Here is a 5,172-nt window from a genome sequence, read left to right as displayed (position 1 = left end):
TATGAGGTAACTGCTTTTGTATACATTTAATAAAAGACAAGGTAGATCTAAGGGTATGACTTAAGGAAAAGTAGAGATGGATAATTAGGATATAAGAATGTTTTTAAAACTTTAACAAAGTAATCAGTTAACATTAAAGGCATAGTCATTAAAATATGATGTGCAGATTGATTTAATATGTTATTTACGTTTTTGATTCATTGAAATTCATGATTTTCAAAAAATTTAAAACTATTCAACAACAACAAAAAAAATGTAGTAGTTAGCCTACATTTACCGAAGTTAAGTGTAGTGACTGGAGTCATTCTGCTACTTCCTGTGCAGATTCTAAATGTTGGATTTCCTGATGTGGTAAACACACAAATTGCTTCATAGGTGAATTTTTGGGGCAAGACTGTAATATATAAAACAAGTGCCTTTCTTGAAATGTGCTTGAAAAAATCACTTGAAAAGTGTCCCGATTGTGTGTACAGTCTAAATTAGAAAAAGAAAAGAATGTAATGAAATAGATTTTGCACAATCATCATTACATAATTAAATTGCCCTGTATTTTTTTAAAAACAACTGCAGTTGAAACTTTGTACTATGAATTTTTGGTGAAAACCATGTCTTACCTAAATCACTGGGGTAATACCTTGATTCACCAGTGAACGTCCTTGGGCAAGACTCCAAACACAACTTCTGTCTTCTTCTAAAGCATAGTTTTCCTTAAAACATTGTTGACATGTCACAGAAAAACTTGCTAAGGCCATTTCATTAAAGCAAAGTATTACTTTGATTTATTTGGTCAAATTAGACTTCTGAATAAGACTTTTTTGTCTTTGTGTAAATCCCTGAACCATCCTTGATTAAGCTGAGCGTTCTGGAATAATATTAAATCTGTGGAAAATTGCCTCAAAATTGTGTTTAATGTCCATTTAATCCAAGTAAAGCCAAAAAAGATGTATTCCGATGTTGCAAAATTTCCCCTGAATTTAGATGAAAAAAATTAAATCCTTTGAAAATAATGATAATGATTTTTTAGTTTAACCGTATAGTTTAAGCAAAACCATTATTTCTAAATGGTTTAATATAAGAAACAGCTACATTTGCCATTATAGTATAGAACACTGATAGTGACTGGTGTAGTATAAGAGGGAATGCTGCTGCTTTCCGTGCAGATGCTGAGGGTTGGATTCCCTGATGTTTCATGCAGACCTGACTTTACCACTGAGAGTCCGTGTGCAAGACTCCAAGCACAAGCATTGCCTGCACATTTAGCTTAATTTTCCTTAAAACCTTGGGCAAAAGCAGGCATCTATGGATTGTTCTATTGCAACTTGCACTAAAATAATGCCAAACGAAGCTGTTTCTTTAGAAATATTAAACCATTAAGAAATAATATGTTTGAAAACAATGGTATTTTAGACAATGTACACAACATTTTTTTTCTTTTTGGACGGTATAGACCTTAACATTTGCAGATGATTTTCTAGAATATACAACATGGTCCATGTCTTATGTATTTTGGCCATTTTTAACCAATGAAGACTCTTTTGAACTCATTGAATGTTTTTAATCAACATTCTTCAGAAATGTTCCAAAAGTTAAGGCTATTAAAAATGTTTTTTTTTCTCATCATTTAAGCTTTATCAGACCACTTTTCACTAAACCAGTCATTGGTGTTGTCTGTATCTGTACTTATTTCATAATTGGTTATATTCCACAATGGGAGGTCAAAAATTAATTGGAATAAATATAGCATTTAGTTTTAAGAACATCTTTCCCATTTCCTTATTTTCCCAATTTTACAGTAAGAAATACATATTTTAATCAGTTAAAATACAGCAATTTTCTGTTTTGAGTCTGCTCAGTAGAGGGACGTCTGTCAGTCTAATCCTGTGTGTGTGTGTGTGTGTCCTTTCTGAGCACTGTCCTTCCTCTCTCATCACTGTGATTAGACTTGATGCTTGTTATTCTCTCTCCTCTCAGCAGGACAGGTTTCTACTTCCAGGAGGCCACACAGTTCGCTTCTGTCCCACCGATGCCCCGACAGAGATCATCAGAGGCGGACACAGTCAAGGGAGGCCCAAAACTCCAGTCCAGGTCCTGCCTCCCCCGTTATCCCCTTCGCCCCACCCCTCCCTGACTGGGACGTCTTGCATGGCCTCTTTTGATCAGGTTGGACCCCGGCCGTTCAGCTAGAGCAGCAGGCCTGAGACTGGGGAAGGCGTGTGGGGCAGTGGGTGGGGGGCATAGTTTTTGGTCTATGCCTGTTTTATACCAGCTGAGCTTCAAGGCAAGACTTACCACTGACTACACGCTTTAATTAGAGGCTAGCATAATAACGTCCAACTTATGACTGTTAAAAATACCCCATTGAGAGCAAGGGGTGTGTGTGTGTGTGTGTGTGTGTGGTCATAAACGTTTGGCATGCATGTGAAAGTGTCCGTAAGCATAATTCATGAGTAAGTGTGTGTGTATGTTCATGTGTCCTAATGTCAAGCTGGAGGTGGTAGCAGTAAGGGGTCCAGTAACTAACCTTCTGCATACGATCGACCCAAATAAGTCGGAAGACTAGAAAGTCCTGATGAAGGATGCCATGCTAAGATTTGGGAAGTAATTACAGCTCTGTTTTATCTCCTGGCCAGCTGGGCGTGAGCGCTTCCTCTCTGCTCCTGATCTGACCATGTCACCACAGTGTTTTGCAGCCTTTATTTCCCGGGAAAATGAAAAGGGCTGGAAGTGTGTCCCGAGACGTTTGGCCACGCAGAAGAAAGAATCATCTAGCTGAACAGTTTCCAAATTGATTCTGAGATGCTAATGAACATGCCTGCTTTGAGAAAGAGAGCGAGAGAGAGAGAGAGAGAGAGAGAGAGAGAGAGAGAGAGAGAGAGAAACAGAGAGTTTACTCCATACCTGAACTAATTAAGGACTTCAGTCTTGTGAAATCTGGCAACCTGTCATTGGGACTAAATACAAACTTGCCGACATATCAAAACCGCATTGATGTGGCAATGACCAATGACTTCACAGACCTTTTTTTTTTTCACCAGCTGCTCTTCACATTGTTTGTAAATGGTAAAAGGACAAAGACAATTTTCAAAATAGGTATCACTTCCTGTTACAGTGTTTATTAACAATTAATTGTTGATTATACCAACAGAGCATTGCATTGTGGTCAACTTATTATCATTCATTCATATTCTATATTAATTTCATCCTGTTCAGTGTCGTGGTGGGTTTGGAGGCAGCAATACACACTGGACGAGGAACCAGTCCATCAAAGGGAACACTCAAAAACACAACCCGGCCAACATGTGTTTATGGATTGCAGGAGGAAATCTGAGCACCTGGAGGAAACCCATGAAGATACAGAGAGAACACAGTCACCCAAGGTGGGGTCCACACACAAAACCACAAAACCCTATCTGTTGTGCTGCCATGATGCCCAGTTATTATAAATCATGTTGTTTAAATTAAATAAATAGTATTTGTAGATGCTTATACAACATATTTACCAGGTCAGTTCCTAGAAAACCATAGCAGATGACTGTTCAGATGATGCTTCGTCAAATAATGCTCATTCATTTGAGTTACGTACAGAAACTGTTATATTTTTCCCTGTGTAAATAAAGGTGTAAAGGTAAATGATTATTACTATTTCTCCTGGAAAGCAAATTTGCATGTAAACATTATTAAACACATTATTAAATCAATCCTAGTGAAAGAGATGAGGGCAACACACCGTGTGTGTGTGTGTGTGTGTGTGTTGACCCTGACAGAAGGCCTGATCGGTGAGTAGAGGTCAGAACTGTGTGTACAATGTAATGAAATATTGATAATCAATGATGTGACTGAAATAGAGAAGGGTGCTGGGTCTGTGCCTGTGGATCTGCTCGTGTTTTCTGTGGCCTTCCTCAGTTTCCGCCGAGCTTTTCCTTGTGCCTCGGCTGGGATTAATGTACAGCTTAAAGCGAGGTGATCTGAAAGGTGTGAAATGCTCTTAAATATGGCCTCCTAATGTGAGATTAGGAGATGATCCCATGGAAAGGGTGAGAGAGATTAGAAATAATTACAGGCCTAATCCTGACAGCTCTACTCTTAAACGAGAGGGGAAGAGGGGACAATGTGTGTGTGTGTGTGTGTGTCTATGTGAATGGACATATGTTGGATCAACAATGAATAAAGGGAAGGGACTTGCACCCATCGGTTAGCGCCATGTGTGGAGGTGTAAGAGTCCTAAGCTCCAAGGTGGTCAGCAGGTCAGGGAGCATGGCTCCTCTGAAACCCACAAATCAGTCACTTCACCTGGGGTTTAGAGCAATGCACTGCCCTTGGGTCATATCAAAGGCTGGAACGGATTCTCCAGACCAGACCTTCTGTTATTGGTACATGCGAAGACACCTGCATGTGTGTGTGTGTGTTTATATATTTTCAGGACACACACACACACACACACACACACACACACACACACACAAAAAAAAAAAAAAAAAAAAAATATATATATATATATATATATATATATATTTTTTCATATGTATGAACCCATGTACTAAAGCAAACCTCTGTGTGTGTGTGTGTCTGTGTGTGTGTACACTTCTGAGTCCCCATCTTAAGCTTTCCCTGATAAGTGGTTGTGCAAGCTGCTGTCCCCTAGAGGACCTGAGCGGTTTATAAGCGCAAATGTATATCCACTATCTGCTGATAGCACAAAGGTTTAGCTGCCCTAAGCAGACTAAAGAGCTTTAAAGGCAAAAATCTATTACTCTTAATTGGATCCCCATGAAGTGTCCTACATGTTAATAGCCTGGTTCACATGTTAGATTTCACACTGCTCCATGGAACAGCTCCACTAATGCAGCACTGACCAGAGAGTCCTGAAATCGAGGAGTAGGGAGGTTCCCTGCCCAACTCTAAAAGACACATGCTGCAGTTTCTGCAGTGCTGAGCCTGGAGTGAAGACCATCACAGTGATTTCAAAGCTGGTAATGATTTTAAGGTAATGCGTTCCTGTAAAATACAAACAATAGGCTCTGATTAAACCCCTGTGTCACTCTGAAACATAAGATTTAAAAAAAATTAAACCTAAACAGAGAAGAAGAAACAACAATGAATTTGGAGAACTTCCTCTTGGGGAAATTAAGATTCTGCATTTCACCCATCTGAGGTTTTAAACACTGTCTCTCT

General features: G+C 39.1%; 1 long non-coding RNA gene across 1 annotated transcript; it reads right to left on the bottom strand.

The window, feature by feature from the left end:
• Positions 1 to 3,183: 3,183 nt before the first annotated feature.
• LOC136690902 (uncharacterized) lies at positions 3,184 to 4,960 on the bottom strand. The gene is made up of 3 exons (XR_010801807.1): positions 4,854 to 4,960; positions 3,501 to 3,603; positions 3,184 to 3,332 (listed from the first exon to the last, which is right to left on the bottom strand). It is a non-coding gene; the product is annotated as an uncharacterized lncRNA (long non-coding RNA).
• Positions 4,961 to 5,172: the final 212 nt, after the last annotated feature.

The sequence above is a fragment of the Hoplias malabaricus genome, chromosome 3, assembly GCF_029633855.1.
Source record: "Hoplias malabaricus isolate fHopMal1 chromosome 3, fHopMal1.hap1, whole genome shotgun sequence".
Lineage (NCBI taxonomy): Eukaryota > Metazoa > Chordata > Actinopteri > Characiformes > Erythrinidae > Hoplias > Hoplias malabaricus.
The sequence above is the reverse complement of the archived record's forward strand: the minus strand, read 5'-3'. Positions and strand labels throughout refer to the sequence as shown.